This window comes from Corvus hawaiiensis, chromosome 4 (genome assembly GCF_020740725.1).
Source record: "Corvus hawaiiensis isolate bCorHaw1 chromosome 4, bCorHaw1.pri.cur, whole genome shotgun sequence".
Lineage (NCBI taxonomy): Eukaryota > Metazoa > Chordata > Aves > Passeriformes > Corvidae > Corvus > Corvus hawaiiensis.
The window spans coordinates 24517968-24535568 of NC_063216.1; the positions used below are offsets into that span (position 1 = coordinate 24517968).

The 17601-nt window shown below is 43.8% G+C and overlaps 1 long non-coding RNA gene across 1 annotated transcript in view; it reads left to right on the plus strand.

The window, feature by feature from the left end:
• Positions 1 to 17601, plus strand: part of LOC125325407 — a 64709-nt gene that overhangs the window by 9211 nt on the left and 37897 nt on the right. Inside the window, exons 3-4 of the long non-coding RNA XR_007203318.1 lie at positions 9414 to 9492; positions 14391 to 14488. This is a non-coding gene — a long non-coding RNA (uncharacterized LOC125325407). The remainder of the gene's footprint in view (positions 1 to 9413; positions 9493 to 14390; positions 14489 to 17601) is intronic.

The window sequence follows — 17601 nt, forward strand, 5'->3', positions numbered from 1 at the left end:
AGAGGGGCTCTTTCCATCTGAGAAGATGGGTAATGCTCTTTAAGGATGTCCCAGACTTAAACCAAGAGATGTGACTATGCAATAAGAAATAGCACAGCCAGATCCAGGCCCCTGAAAAGCAGAAAGATGTTAATGTGGATGGGGGCCTGGGGCATGGTGTGCTCCAGGCAATTTCTGCATCTGCTCTTCAAAGACACAGCTATTGAATCCAATGAGACCACCTGAGGAGTAGGAAACCTTCCTGAGAGAGCAACACAGGCAGGATCAGACCCCCAGGGAGTGTAATATAGGTCTTTAAAAATTTGCCTCACTGTGTGGTGGCAGGTTTCTCGCTGGCTTCTTTGCCTGCGCGCCCGCTCGCGTGTCCGTACTGCGCGGTGCATGTGCTTCGCTTGATGCAGCCCTTATGTGTGCATGTTCTTCCACTGTTCACAGGACACCAGGGGCTTCAGACAGGCCACAGACACACACGTGAGCCTGGCAGGGCCCAAAGACAGAGCTGCACAACTACCTCCATATGGGCAGGCTGTGCGGCACAAAGACAGGTACCATCGCTCTGCCTGCATACTGGTACTGCACAGACTGAGATCACATTCATACCCCAAACATTTCCCTTTCTTTAGGTATTGCCACCTCTTCCAGTGCAGACAAAGACCTGTTGTGAGGCTATGCTCCTGTTCTGTGCAGATGACAGGTGGGAATGGAGGTTTGATATAAATATACCCTGGTCTGAAGTGGATTTGGAGCAGAATCTGGTCTAATTTTACACCCTGAACAAACAATTTTGCTTTGCTCAAAACTTTTTCTAAAAAGAATAAGCTCAATTAAGAAAACCACAACAGCACAACTTTTAAAAAATACCATCGTTATTGTTCGTGTGGGTTTTGGGTGGGCTGTGGAAATTGATTTACGAGTCAACCACTTTTCTCTTTTCTTGCCATCTCTCGCTTGAGTGGTTTGTAGGCCTTGGCCCTTTCTTTCACTCAAGGAGAATAAGGTTGTCTATGGAAGAGGTCAGCATTTCAAATTGGTGGAGTTCAACTGCACAAATGACATAGAACTGACAAGAAAAGACAGGGGGTTTGGAGGTCATAGACTGCATAGGTCCTGGTTAGGGTTTTCGCTTTGTGATGGGACCTGGCACCAAAATGAATTAAATAACAGGCTTAAGGACTATTGAGGGAGGGCTGAATGCAAATCAAAGATAAGTAGAAGTTTTCTTTCCTAAAAGGGGAATAATTTTTTTCCTTACCTCCCCCTTTCCATATCTGCACAGGCAAGGTCTGCATGTTAAACATGATTTAGCAGGCATTATTCTGGAGCCTTTTCATCAGGTTTCTGCAGTGATTGCCTATCTTGGCCTATGATTAATGATCTGCTGTGCAATTTGGAGGCTATAATGACTCAACAATCCACACACAAACTATATAGTCGCATTCCTTTTGCAGATTTGCCAAGCTGTTACCAAGGGGCCCACAACCAAGCAGGATTGTTAGAGAGATAGCTAAACATTTCTGCAAATGCCATTCTGCTCTTATCTTGCTGAGAAGTGCGTTGGGCAGCAGGCTCCTTTACAAAATTCAAAGCCTAGATTTTAGCGGTTCCTTAAAAAAAAAAAAAATCTGGACTGAAATAATCATTAAAAAGGCTGGTAAGAAAAGATCCTGGTATATGGCCTCTCAGTGATTATACAGACAAAATACTTTCTTTGTTTCCAAATTTTGAATCTGATTAATTGAGGCCTAATGCTATTAATGCAGTTTGAAAGCAAAAAAGTCAATCTTTGGAAACCCATGCCATAAATGCAATCTGAAAATCCAAGCAGATTTTGAAATGAAAGCTTTGTCTCCATTTCAGTTTCTATACAGAAATAGGTTGTAGGATTTATTTGTAGAATGCAACTGGACCTGTATCCAGATAAAAACTGTCCATAGAAAACTAGTTCATAAACTTTTTTTTAAAGCATAGGCCTTGATGAGGATGATCTTGGAAAATCCAGATTCTGTTTATAAGGTTGTTTTCAATAAAAGTAAATGTGAAAAGGAAAAGTGAAGACAGCTACCAATGGAGTCTGTCTTTCAGACAAAAGTTATCATAAGCAAAATAATTTTAGAATGATATATATATGTCCCTGTTTCCATTATTAATTATTAGCCGAAGCTCAAATAATTCCACCATGACCAAAAAGAGTTCTCATATTAGCTGGGTTGCAGTCACATTTAGGTTAATAATTCATCTAGTTTTAGTTTCTGCCTTTTTTGTAGGCAAGAGGAGATGCGAACTAGAAGCGCATATAGCATGTCCCTGCACCCATGTACATCCATGTCTATGTTATTGTTGTTACTATTATTATTATTAAAGTGCTTGGGAGCTTTAAACACTGTGCTGATACTGAATCCTCATAATAACATTGAGTTCTCTTGAAGAAAGATATCTCCTAGTCCTGTACATAATGCCCTGAGACCCTGATTGTAAAAAGCCTTCATGGTCCTAGATTTAAGTACAAGTGATTCTCTGCGTCCAGGCTTAAGCAAATACATCACAGTTTAGCCTGTGTCAGAGTGAAGACACAGATGTCTCCAAGCCTTTGGGAAGAAGGCCTTTCTGATTCCACTGTAGGCAACATCAAGCCTCAGAGCCCGTTGCGTTAGAGAGCACCTGTTTAAAGAAACATTTTTTATGCCATAACACAAATAGGAAAAATACAATATGCAACTTGAAGACTCAGAGCAGTCACAGTTTCCTACTCCTTTCCTCTTGCAGGGACCAGGAGTAAGAAAAATCCAGTTAGGACCACAAACAAGCAAAGCAGCATTTACCCTGTAGGCTTTCAGCCTTATGCCAAGAGTCAGCCCACAGCTATGCACTGTGGATATCCTACTGTTTTATAGGTTTTAAACTAATCTTTGCCTCAAATATGTACATAAATAAATAAAATCAGCTGTGAGCAGATTGCTGTACAGCCATGATAGTGTTGCTGTGCATGTAAGTCTATTAATCTATGAATGGTTGTGTAGCTGACACTGCCTTCAGGGCAAAGGATTGGACTAGACGAGGGTCAACAGCCTTTCAGTGATGCTCTTCTAGCCTGTGGTTATCAGCACCAAAGTAGGGGTTAGGCAGGACAGACAGAGACCATTGGTAGCTGGAAGATACTGCCTCAGAAAGGCAGAAACCTGCTGCTGCAGTGGGATCATTGGCCTGAGCGAGACAAACACTTTCCTGAGTCAGGGGGTGAAGCAAAGGCAGCAGCAGGGAGCCCTTCCACTCTCAGCATGCCATGGCCTCTGGCTCCCAGCCTTGCCTATGCCTCTGAAAATCAGTGACTGTCTTCTCAGGTAGATGGTGTCTCCAAGTCTGTTTGGGACTCCTTTGACTTCACTGGAGTTAGGAAGCAACAAAAGTATGCAATTTCCTCACAATAAAAATAGAATCAGAGCACACCTTTACAGAGGAAATATTTTGTTTGGGAGCCCACAGGTGATTCTGAGAAAGATGAAAAAGTCAACAAAAAATTAATGCTAATTTAAAAGCATCTTTAGTTGCTTCCTATGTGTGAAAGTTCCTCCGCACATTCACATCCATATGGATAATAACTTGGATGGGAGCAAGGCAAGGATCCCCACTGGCATCAGACCTCCACCACCCTCTGTATAGGATGGCACTAAGAGGGACACAGAGTCTCCACCACAGCCATGTCCTTGGCTTTTCTACTGGAACCAGCTGTTACAGGTGGGACGTGCTTCCTGTGAGACAGCCAGCTGCCTGCTGGGCAGTGTGATCAGCTCAGCCTTATTTCACACCTCTCACCCTCTGTCTCTTTAGCTAGCTTAGTCTGAACTGTTGCTTAAAGGTGAACCGGAGAGAGATTTCCAGAGATCTTGGGTGGCTGAAGACCATGGTGTCTGGGTATGCAAGAGACACAGTTTATATTCCAAGAATGACTTGCATATGGACACAAGAGAAATAAGAATCACTCCAGCTTTGCTCATGGCAACTTTTCATAGTCCAGGTGTTTCAGGAGGAAAGACTGTGGTCTTCAGTGATGGCTCAGCATTTCTGGAGGGCTAGAGTTCAAGTGCTGGAATTCAAGTCTTAAGGAAGTTAGAGACTTTTACAGGTGCCTGCAAGGCACAAACTAACATGTTTTGGGATATGAGAATGACTTAAGTCATACTTCTCCTTCGGTGAAAGTAAATTTTGTACCCCCGAGAATGTGGACAGATGTGTAATTTTACACATGGCAGTGAGATGAGAAAACTGAATTTCATCAGAAGCTGAAAATCTGCCCCAGAATCACCCAAAATCACTTCAAGCACTGGCATATCTATCAATGAGTAGTCACCAAACTAACACACAGTGACTCTCTCAGCTAATAGATCATTTATTCAAAATGGGTGTAAGAGACAATCACACTGGCTGTTAGCAAACAGTGGCTGACAGCTGCAAACACCATTTTCACGGGTTGTTTTTAAAGTGAAAATTGTATAATTTGAGACAGGCAAGCAGGGATGACCACAGACATTTCTACGTAAGCCTGTCCACAGAACAGCTTGCCCAGAGTTGTATCTCTCTGTTCACTTGGGAACCATCATTTTTGCCCAGCTTACGGAATCACATTTAGGATGCATGTCAGCCACTTGCAAAGGCAGGAGCTAGAAGTTAACCCTTTTAAATAAACAGAAAGTATTGAGTGATCAGTTCTTCTATAGAGAATCCCTTTCTCCATGCCTTTTTTAAAGTTAGTTGAGCACCTTTATGTGCTAAAGATAGGTTAAATGGGGTCATAGGGCTAAAATAGCTAAGAACTTCAGAGAGACTTGGAAAAGGAATATAAATACCTCTTTCCTACACTGCCTCTAGTCATGCAGAAGGACAACAGTGTATGTTCCAGAAATAAAAATCTTGGCCTTCTGAAATATTTTGCTTTATAGTTGCTAACTAAACACAGGGCAAGGCAGAAATCCTGATTATGTCTTGTGTACTTCATTGGTTTTAGTAGGAACTACGGGACAGACGTTCCACAGACCAAGCTGGTAGGTTTTGATGTATTTGCCCCAAGACAAGCAGTGTAATCCAGAGATTAATAGAATAAATATCAAGGACTGAAACATAGTATTTTTCAAAGCTATGAACAGTTGTGTTATATGGACTGTGCCAGAAATCTGAGCTTCAGATTACTTAGATAGGGGATCAGAAACACATAAAGTGTTAATATCTGCTCTTCCAGATGTGAACTTCATTAATTTAATCTAAAACATCTTGAGAGATAATAATACACGTATTTCCAATTACAACAGTTATTTAAACAGCCCTAATCTTGCACTTCATGAAACCATTTACATTCACTGTAATGTCAAGCTCTACAGGGGAATACGTTAACAGAGAAAATTTAGCACCTTCTAATTACAGTACTTCTATGAAACAGAAACAAAACTGAGATTTGAAGGTTGAGCTGAAAGCAGGAACTATTCCATGGCAGATAGGAATGCAAAAGCACCAGGGCAGATAGATGGGTATACTACTTTTCACTTCTCTGTGGAGACACTGGCACACAAGTCTGGGAAAAGATGTATTATCAAAAAACCCACATGTAATTTTGGAGTAAGAACACTTTCTCATTGAATGAGTAGATTCCATAGTTGTAGGTCATCAAAGAGAGCTACCATGTAGTTATATGCTCTAATCTTTCTAAAAGTCTGACACAGCTCATCAGAGAGTCACATCCCAAAATCATATACAGGATGAGTTGCATCTATGCAATATTTTCGGATTCTTGCTCAGAATGAGAAAGTCAGCTCTGATCTTGGCCATCTACTGGGGAGAGAGAGCAGCAAATGGCAGCACAGTATTTCCCTGTCAGTCAGACCTGAGGCTATCTGAAAGTACCAGTCCCATTTCACTCCTGGGGCTTTGCTTCAGCTCTGAAGGCCTCCATGCTGCTCCCATGACAGGCAGCTGACTCAGGCTGGCCTCCTGCTTGGCTCTGGGAAGCTCAGCTCTTGGGGCTACCACAGCAGTGTGGAAAGGACAGCTAAGAAAAAAGTCCCAGGGCCAGGATGTCACGTTAATGTACTGAAGCCTAAAGGACATGTCAGTAAACACAGTGTGAGTCTGCAGATGGGAAAATTTCAGATTATTACTCCAGACATGGTGCTGGCACTGCATCAGTGTGTTGTCCTCCATGGCACCGGGAATGCACCCACTGCTATCATGGATACGTGGGTGGGCAGCTCAGAGATGTTCATGGTCCGTTGAAATTCACAGTGAGTTGGGTACCACATGGCTTCAGCAGTCTTTGTAAATCTTGGCCCTACTTACATTTTCTGGTTATCTGATAAGGTTTTCCCAAAAGTGACAATGACTTTACTGCTTTGTAGCAGTAACAATCTGCAAGTGATACGATAGCAGGCAAAGACACCAGCTTAGGCTGGAACATTTTCTATGACATCACACAAAGAACAAAGACTATTTCTATCAAGCAAGACTTGCTGTAAAAAGCTTTTCTCTCATATCACTACATTTGATCACCAAAATACACATGCAACTTTTTTGAGATGCAGCAGCTTAGTTCCCTCTTTGAACTTGACTGAACCACTGACTGTCTATAGCTGACAAAATGACAGCAGAAATGCAAGCATAGGAATATGTAATTCCTGAAATAAATCCAGTGCACCCACAACACGTGATTACCTCAACCCTTTGGTGATGTTGATGTTGGGGGTGCCATGTCTATACTGCACAGGTATATAACTGACCCCCTTCCCACCCTACATCCCCCTTGGTAACTGGTCATTTGCTGGTGGACAGCACAAGAAGTATGGTGGTTCCTGTAAGGGCTCTGGCGCGCACAAAGAAATCAAAATCTGTCTTAAAATAATGAAGCAATCTTTTGTGCAAAAAGATTCAAAGTGGAGCAAAAGCTCATCCATCTAATAAATGGCCCCCACCCACCTGCCAGGGGAAAGGCTCAGCAGTGCAGGGGACAGAGGCTGAAAGAAGATGATAGGGAGGGATTTTTTTTTTTCCGAATTGCAATTGTTTGGGTTTCTGATCCAAGGTAAATGACAAGAAATCGAAAAACACCCCCAACACACATATTTCAACTAAAGTAAGTGCTTGGGATTATTTTTTCCCCCTCTGTGTCTGTTTGAAGGTATTCTCTGAAGTTGACAAGCACGTGTTTTGGAGACCATTGAAAAGTTTCTGCCATAAATAGAGGAGGCAGCTTGGCTTAAGTGTTGCTAGGGAATACCTGGCAACAGGCAACAATAGTCCTTTTAGAGAGCCCAGGGCAAACAGTGACCGTGGTAATGGGGTGGGCTTAAGGGAGGCTCCTTGCCCAAAGCCCCTCCACTCACACTGCGCCTCCAGCCCTGGGCTGTGTTCCGGAAATTCCCTGCACAAAGCCTGCCATTCAATGGGAGGTGGGCCCGTGCGTGTGCTTTTCTGGCAGGGAGGGGGCTTTCAGAGGGAGGGGGCCTGCTTGCCAAAAAAAAAATCCAAACTTTTTTTTTTTTTTTTTTTGCAAAGGCTAAGAGAAGCACAGAAAGTGCTAAGTTTGTAAAAGAAGCTGAAAAGGTTCAGAAAGGAGCATAATGGGGCCAGGGAATGCCCCATGAATTTTGAACAGAAAGCAGAAAAGAGACCCTAAAAAGCAATTAGTGATGCTGCTTGTCGCTGAAGAGGGAGCTTGAAGGAGGTGGGAAGGCGCAAAAGGAAGAGGGCAACTCCAATCACTTAGTAAAGTACGAGGGAAAGGGGGGGCAGGCATAGAGAGAGAGAGAGAGACTGGCGCCTTCGGGAATTTTTATAGTAAATGTAGATGGAGGCACACGGCAAGGGCAGCATCCAAGGAGCATCTAGAGCCGAAGGCACATGCCAAGATGCCTTTTAGCTTTGCCTCCCCTGCCCATTTCTGCAAAACCAGGGAAGCAGCAGGGCCGGGCTGCTGTCTCTCTGCTAGCCCAATGTGCCACAGGCTCAGCCTCAAATCCTCACGCATCCCTGAGAAGAGGATTCCTTAGCCAAGGGTCTCTGCCTGACAGTTGAAGGCGATGGGGACATTTCTAAAAGACCTCCACTCTCTCTCCCTTTGCTTTCCTCACCCCATTCCAATTTCCAGAGCCTTGCACAGACGCCTATTTAGCCATATATTCCCTGCACAAAATAAAAGTAATGCTGTCTGCTCATTAGCTGGGAGTTGTTAGGGGGAAAAAAAAGAAGGAAAAAAGGGCTGTCTGAACAGGGCTGAATAGCTATAACCTTAATGGGTTGTCAGAAGTCTGCAGGCAGCAGGGTGAGGGGAGCCAATCCCCCTCTAGTCTTTTGTCCTGGACATTGTTTAGGATCAGTGGTAGCTCATTAGGTCGGGACAGTAATATTCCTAACGATTCTGTGGGGCTGAGGCCTCAGAATGTGTCTTCAGCTGTTTTCCTGATGTCAATCTGATTCATGGGGAGGCATTTATCTCGACAGAGATCTTTGGTAGAAAGCGTTATTTACCTTTCATACCCTGATTACTAACCTTTGACAAAAGTTGCAGCTGGAAGGGGAAAAGGGGGAAGCCGAGAGTCCTGTTGGCATAAACTGAGGTGTGTTATAGTGAAAGGCAAGCTGGAAAAGCCAAGTAGATGGGGCCTTGGCCTACAATTTGACCTTACAGCTTGCCTCCTTGTATTTCGGATTCCATCGGTAAAGTAAGGATAATCACCCATTTTGTGTTCTGGTAGTGGTGGAGAAGAAAACACTGGAGTGTGAGGTTTCCAGGCAATGGGCCAGAGAAGTAGCTAAATTAATACCTTTTCTGTATTCAGGCATCCTAGAAGGGCTGGGATTTTTTTGTTAGTCGTTTGCTTTTTCTGGTTCCTAACAAAAACAAAAACCAAAACCCAACTGAATTAAACTGTAAATCAGAATGGATTTTTCAGTTGTGTATGATTTCGCTTACATCCTATACTTATTTTCAGCCTAGAAACATGAATCTGCTGAGGCAGGGAGCAAAGTTAAACTCCCACTTTCCCTCAGGCATTTCTGCAGGCATGGGGCTGAAGCAGATGCTGTTCACTGACACAGGCCAAATCCCCCTCATTGGTCATTTGTGTTGTCCAACAGCGTCACAAATCCAAAATGACATATTATTAAAATGATGAAATTAAAGAATAACTGATCACATGGCAGATTTCCTTGTGATTAGGCAACACATTACATATCCATTTGCCAGTCCTGCCAAACACAGAGAGCAAAGTACATTGTCATTCTCTACCCTCTCCAAGACTTTGCTTCTTGTATTTAAGGCCTGGGGTTTTCTAAGGAAACTCTCAAAGCTCCATGCAGCTGCCCTACATCCCTATTAAAAAACAGCCAAACTAACAAGTAATGATGAAATTATTTCCTTATTTATTTTGTGTTAGAAAACAGAGTGGACAATGAACTGCTCTCTGAAACAAAGGGGCAAGAACTACTCGTCCCTTTCACTCCAGTAAGAGGAGGGTAAGTACGCAAAGGTCAGTGTACAGACACTGAAAGGTTCAAACCAAGAGCACGAGGCAATGGAAACAACATCCCCACATCCTCAGTGAGTGCAAAGCAGCTGCCTCCGTGGTGCTCCAGAGCTGGCCAGAGCTGGAGCAGCTGCCGTGGGCATCCCGTGAGCCAAAATAGCCCCCAGTGGCTCTGTCACATTCCCTATGCTAAGACCCTGGGGAAGGATTTGGTACCCCATAGGACACCATCAAAACACATGGACAGATGCAGAGAAAAAGCTTTGGGTTTCTCCACAGAGGCTTAGCTGTGATTTGGGTAACTCTAATACCTGGGGTGAGCTGCAAAGGAACATTGTGAATGATGAGGTCTCCACAAAGAACCCTCCCACCACCCCAAGGAGGGATGGAATTTCAGACCCACATTTTTATATTCTTCCTGTGGGAAGCATTATTCAGCTGCCAGTGAAAAGCCTGCTGGGCTAAATGTTATTCTTCACAGGTTACCTATTTTTGAGAGAGCATGAGCAGCAAGAGGTATCTGCCACCAGCAGACCATGACAGAGTGAGCAGGTCATGCCTCTTGAATAGATCCAGAATGGTTTTCTAGGTGATGAGCAGCAAAAGAAATGCTGCCCAGAAATGAAGCAATGCGATATATCTCATCATCTGCAAGACAGCTTTTGCTCATCAATTTTACTGGTTTCTCTCTTACCAGAAATATTAAATATCAATTTCCATACCTGGGCTACAACTGGCAGAGGTGTCTGTGCCCATATTCACATGAATGAATCAAGCTTGGCAGGCTGTAGCAAAAAGGGTGTTTTTAGTAGCAAGCTATTAAATAACCAGCAGCATTGTTATTATATGACAGAAATACTACAATAACTAATGGGACACATCCTGCTCTCTACCAGAACCAAGCAGAGAAAAAAAACAATCAGCAGAATCACTCAAAGGTTTCTGAAATATTTCAATCTCTTTTAAGATCGTCTCTGTGTGGTATTTCTAGCAGGGGAAGTAAAGGGATATGAAGACAATACTAACTCATACAGTGTTCCCTGGTCCATACTGATTTTTCTATCTTGTGCGAGGCTTAATAACTGCAGGCCTGTAAGGCACTTTTGAGAGTTGCACTGAGATTCTGACTGTGTGTAATGATGTCAAATGATATAATTTTTAAATTTTATTGTAAAAAGAGACTTGTGAGCCACTGGGTCGGGTTGCCCGAAGAAGTTGTGGATGCTACATCCCTGACAGTCTCCAAGGCCAGGATGAATGGACCTTGGAGCAACTTGGTCTAGTGGGAGGTATCCCTGCTCATGGTGGGGGGGCTGGAACTAAGTGATCCTTCAGGTCCCTTCCAGCCCAACCCATTCTGTAGTTCTGTGATTCCATGATGCACCTAACGCGTAATCACACCCAGGGCCCATCTGCACACATTTACACCCCACTCACGCTCACACCCGTGCTCACACACGAGTGCACAGACCCGCGCACGCCTCCCGCTCGGGGCAGCACCACGGACAGCGCCCGCCGCCCGCCCGCGCCCGGCCCGGCCCGGCCCGGCCCGCTCCGGCAGCCAGCCCCGGAGCGCCCGCTCACCGCGGGGCTGGCAGCCGTGCTTGGGAAGCACGGAAACTTTTCTGGGAGCCACAGGCAAAACCACGCTGGAAACGCTTCCAGTTCCCAGCAAAATGCGCGAGACCAAATCCCTGCCGGGTCCCTTTGGTTTCAAAGGGGCTATTTTTAGAATCACCTCGTTTAAACACTGAGGAAACATGCCTACCTGGAAAACATCCCTACGGCTGAGCACATCAAGAAAAGCTCCCAGGCTGCACCTCAGGACAGCAAAGGCACAGACATTTTGCCTGCGATGGCCTTGTGTTCTCAGGTACATGTCTAATACTTTTTATGCAGCATGGTGATACAAGCCATAGCAACATCGCACCCCCTCATGCTCCAGCATGAGCCCACAAAATAGCTTCTCCCTTAGCCAGTGAAGACTTCAGAAGTGATCGCCTGGTTGAGATGACATTCCTAGCTTAGAGATGAATGTGGCTGTGGTTCTTGCTGAACATGTAATGGTTAAAAGATGCTTGACTTTACTGGGACACAACAGCTGGAGTTCACCAGGCTTAGTGCTCACTACTTGGGCACAAAAGAGGCTTCTTCAGCAGCAAGACTGAATGAGCTGAGGCTGCTGGCAATGTTTAGAAAAGCAGATTCATAGATGGATGACATACAGTCTATGTGTAGAAATTAACACCATGACTGGCAGGCAGGTCTGAGGGACATCAGCACCCTGAGAGTGACTGGCTGTGGGCTGTGCAAATTCTGCATGGGTCTAGATGTACTGCAGAGTTCACAGAGCTCAGGTGAAAAGTGTAATCTAGCATCTTCAGCATCAACTACTCAATATCTTTTTTGATCAACTATACAGACACTATTTTCTATATCAACTCCCCCTTACATGACACCAGAAGAAACAGATTTTGGGTGCTATACAGCAGTATGCAGCCAGCCAAGCCCTGAGCTTTGTAGAACCAGGGATGTGAGACTGAAACCAGTTAAACTGTGATTCTCAGGTACCATGTGTGGCCATTTCTCTAGGATTTTTAGAATACATCTAACAGAAAGGGTATACTGAGTTTCTGTGAATGTGCTGTGCAGAGCATGGATTTTGTCCAACGACCATGAGACCCTTCAGAGTGCTCTGTGGTGTTCAGCCATCCATAAACACCTCCAGAATCTCTTGAATTAGCAATGTTTATGAGAAATAAGGGTGTAGATGTGCCAGATACAACCCCTTCACAGCTGTAACAGATCTGACAGTTTAAATGAGCACCAGGTGGGAGAAAGAAAGCTTTGCATTCACACTTTTACAGCAAGTGACCTGTCCATTCCCCAAATCAGTTTGAAGCTGGGGCAGAGCCCAGCAGAGCACAGTGCTCAGGGGGCCTGTCCCTCCGTGGGAGAGCATGCTGCCATGCAGACACACTTGCAGCAGGATGAGCAGCTTTATCAGCCTGACACACACACACATAGGCTTTTCCTTTCAGCCAGGAGAATTTGCCTGGGCTCAGCTCAGCTCTCTGTCAACACATGCACAGCCTTGAACTAGCAAATTCAGAGCCAACAGGGTGTCTTTTCACTGAGCTCCCTCACAATGCAGCCATGATCTCTCTCACCCTGTCTGAGGCTCAGCCAAGCATGCAGAGTAAAAGACCCTCCACTATCCCTCCCCTTCATGCTTTCTGGTTGTTCTGTGAGGTATGATGGGAGACAGGGAAAGAAACTCCTGTCATTTATTACCAATCCAAACTTCTTTGATTTATTTGTAATCATCTTCCATGACAAACACAGTACCAGATACTGTGTACCATGCTGTAACAAAGTACTGGCTTTATTACTGCATTTTTATTTTCAGCCTTGTGGCTGTCAAACAGCATTTGGGTCTAATTCATGGCATCACCACAGAGGCTGAATGCAGGCAATACAGAGCTGGGCAGCATGTGATGCAGCACGTGCTTAAAAAGCCCAAGCTGGCCTTTGCTCAGAGAGGAAGCAAGTTTGCAGTAGCCCAAAACCTTAAACAGCTTATCCCCTCCTCCCTGCTGCAGCACAGGAGGCAACAGTGCAGTAAGGACTCCAGCCCCTGCCTGCTGATGCAGAGATGCTTTGGACTAGTACAAGGTTAGGATGTTCAGCAGAAACCTAAGAAACTGAAGAGGAAGATCTCTGATCTGAGTTCTCAGAGAGGAGAATTGAACACACATCTTCCAAAGACAGAGGACCAGGTGCACAAACATAGTTGGAGGTGAGCACCACTTTGCTCTGGTGGGTAGCTGGTTAGTGATGCAGACTCTGACGTCCCAGAATGAATATAGATCCTATGCAGCCTGGAAAACAGGGCACCTAGTTACAGTTTGAACCTCCTGGCTGGGACTAAACAACCTGAGTATTACAGCCTGAAGAGTGGAAAACCCTTCAATGATGTGAGCCAATCTATTCCTACCTAGATAATCCTGTGGCAATTAAAACATCATAATCAAAAATCCTCTTAAGGAAGGGTGGGTTGTGATTTGTAGAGCTCATTGAAAGGAAAAGAGTGAGATGAAGAAGTATGAAGGCCTTAAAGGACAAATTATCATCTCCCAGCCTAAATCATTGGTCAAGAAACTTTCCACAAAAAGAATAAACATAGAAAAGCATTTTCAAAATAAGTGTGGAAAAAAGGCAAATGTCCAGTAATGTATTAGGAATATTTTTCTCCAAAGTAATATATGAAGTGGCTGCATAAAAGAGAGGAAATGCAATTTTAGGTAGAGCTGTCTGAAATGAATCTGACAAGAAAACAAGATAAAATTGCCTGTTTATACTGTACGAAAAGATGTTCGCCACTCTAGCTGTGATGGTGGTGTCAGATGTGCGTTTGCCCTATTCCCACATGGATTCATGGTGGCTGCACAGAGCCAGGCAAATGTGAGAGTGCTGGTGGCAGCTCCTCCGAACTCCCACCTGGCCAAGACCCATCACACGCCTGCCCAGATATGTGGTCTGTCAGACCTGGAGAAGGTTCACATGGACACCCTCATGAAGCAGTGTGGACCTAACCTTGTGTCCACCACAGCACGTTCCAGAGCTTCCCACTGATTCTGACCATCACAGGGCCATGCTCTGAAACACGTCAGCAACTAAAACACAGTATCCCCTCAGTGGCTGCTCTGTATCACGAGACATGTGTGAGCACACCAGGGAAGAAAAGGAAAATCTTGTCCTTGATTTTAAATAGCCACAAGGGTATAGATCACAGCAGCAGCAGCAGCCAGCTAACAGGCTCTCTCAACTAGGAAAAAAGCTGTCTTTTCCCAGGCAGAAATATCAACATGGTTTTTTTTCTTTCAGCTGTTGGATCAATAAATCCTTTCAGACTAGGACAATTAGCCTCTGAAATAACTAATTCTTCAAGGGAGAAAAGGGACAGACTCTTTCTCTTTGCTGAGGTAAGTGCTGCAAAAGTAGGCCTTTTCTTGCGGGCTTACCACTTATTAAGAAATTATGTCCTTTCCCCTTGATGCTGGAGGCTGAAGCTGAACCCATCTTTTTTGCTTAGTTGTTCCATGCCAGTTTAAAAAGCTTTATTTGTCCAAGCAAAGTTTCTCTGTCACTGCAATTCACCTGAAGAGATACTTCTTCAATGGTGACCCATCACTATGGGGCAAAAATTCCAACTCTAATTCTTGAAAAAGACTGATTTCTGTAGCGCTGAAAGAGAAATTGAGAAACCACATATTTTGGGGCGTAGCAAAACATTCAAGAAACAAGTGGGAAATCATTGTTCAGCTTGTTTTTAGGAAGCATGTAGAAGAGTCTTTAGTGCAATAAATGACCAATGCTTGCTGAAAATTAATCTTAAAATTTTCATGAGCTGTTTTCAGCACTGTTACCAAGTTTTGGTATTTTCTTTTCTCAGAAATGTAGACTTCTTTTCTCTCTGTCTCTCTCTCTCATTTTCTTAAAAAAAATTATAGCTTTTTTAGTAAAGAAAATCAGTGAATTTTGAATTCAAAACCATTCTGACAGTCAAGGATGCTGTCCATCTCCTCCAAACAGAAATTGTGTCTTCACTCTGATGCTCCCATCCCTCCCAACACTCACTTTACCACAGGAAACCTTCTCTTTTTGAAGTTTCTCTTGGCTTAGATCAGTCTCTAAGAAGGAGAAGATCCTTTCTGCCCCATCCCTTGTAGTGCTGGCTCTTTCCTGTGTGAGATCACTTTGAGTAATTGATTTCTAAAAAGCCTGTGCCTGTATTTGCACTGTAAACACAAACACTGCATCAGAAATCTCCTTTCAGTACATTCTGCTAAGCTTAAACAAAATTCTTGATTTTGGAAACACTAGACAAGCCGTTGTAAATCACCACCTTTGAAGGCATAAGTCAATGCCTTCCTTTTGCTAAGTACACTTGTAAAAGTGCACACGGACATTTTCCAGAACTTTGAACAATTCATTCTACCAGTTAGACGAAAAATGGTTTGCATACACCTGTATGGAAAGTGATATCTAATCTTTTATGTTTGCCATTGGAGAGTGCTCAGGTCAATCAACATGCAATAGAAGGTAGTGGTAACTCTTATTTTTTATTTAATTTTACAGTCAAGGTTGAGTATTTGTTTTTGAAAGATTGGAGGAGTTGGTTGGCAGTGCCAGGGAATCGGACTCTTTTTATCTTTAGTGTGCTTGTTATGAGGAGGAGGCAGGTGCAAAGCAAGCTTTCTAACACCGTCAGCAGCAATAATCCCCACCTGAGCACTGCCTGGCCACCTGCTCTCCAGGCACAGAGATAACCCAAGCTCTAAGTTCGTGCACTTCTAAGTCTTTGCTAAGTAAAGACTCATAAAAGACTCAAATTACAGTAACATCAGTGGGTATGACAATATATCAATATTTGATCCCTGACAGTGATTTCTTCCGGATTCATCCCAAGGCGTGCAGCCCAGTCTGAAAGGGCCTAACCCAATATAATGCACCTGTGGTTTATGGAGAGCCTGTTCAAAGCCTTGCTGAAGATGGCATCTAACTTCCTGATAACCCTCATGCCACCAGCCACCCAGCTTGTTCTTACAGCCAAGGCATCCTCAAAGCTACTGAATGCTGAGCTTGTCTTTCAGTCAGTAGTTAAAATCCATAAGCTTCTCATGCAGAGACTGGCCTTCAATTTACAGTGGGATTTGTCATTTTTATGGGAAATTACTTTCTCCCTGCTTAGTGACACACCCATCCTAAAACACAGTGTGAGGTGGCTGCGAAGAGGTGCAGCAGACAGGAGAAAGCAGAGATGTGCAGAAGCAAGTTTTTTAGCAGGCAATGCAACTTCTCTTATGTAGGGTAAAAAAAAGAAAAGAAAAGACAGATGAGGCTTGGCTTCATTTTTCTGTTATCTAAATAGATTCATTTATAGCCTGTAAATTACAACTGTCTGCAGGCAAACATTCCTTACTCCCCAGTCCTGATACAACCACGTTCCTTCCCACAGGTTGAACTACCAGGTTTTACTCTCCTGAGAGATTTTAAAGCTGCACTTTACAGAGATGCCACAAAATACACCAAGGAAACCAACTGCAGCAAGGAAGCCCTGCAGAAATAGAGCTTAACCTGCCGGTTTGCTTATTCCCTTCACAAAAATATGCTACATGCCATTGAAAGACCTGCCAGCTAAAAATCCTTGTTTACATCACTCTCCTGCAGGGCAGACATCCGTGGGCTAAGGGGAGGTGGCAATAGGAGAGCAGTTCTGGAGTCTGAGCTCAGCTGAGAGGATTGGAGGAAGATGTGTGAAGTAAAAAATACTCACTAAAACCCTCGTTAGCACATAATTAAGAAGCAGAGAAAGTTATTTGAGGCTGATTTTACGACTATGACAGGGGAAAATGAAATAAAGGCATTGACTTCCCCAAGTTTGCAAGGGACAAACTTGTCCCTTGGACATGATAAAAATGAGACAGTAAATGAACTGGTCATTGCTGACTCCTTACATGGACCCAGCTCAACAAACCCACTGTAAAAATCTAGCCCAAACCATCAAATTTTCCCTCATCCACTCCCCTCAGGAAACTGCTAAAATTCACAGCCTACTCTCTGAACTGCAGGTGAAGCAGGGAGTTACCAGTACCACCTTTCACAATGCTGTTGGCTTCTTTGATATGGCTCTCTGGGATGAGCTGCAGGTCTCATTATCACCACAGTGCACACAGATAGGGAATGGAGAGGTTGGATGAAACTGGGATAAAAATGGAGGGGAGAAAATTAAGCTATCTGGTGAAAATTAATGACAGGTATGTACTGCTGGTGAAAGATGGACTAGCATAAAATTGTGAAGGTTTCTAGTACTCTTTCACTGGAGATTATGCAAAAATATTTTAAACTTTTAAACGTTTTGGGTTTGTTTTTTTTTTTATCAAAGCATTATTTATTCCACCCCACTCTTTCAAGCAATGGGGAAAAGTAAAATAAATTTAAAAATTAAAGCCAAAGAAATCAGCAACTCTTCCGCTAACCTTGTTAGCAGACCTTTTGATGCTACTATCCTCACTACCTATAAGCCCTTCAAACC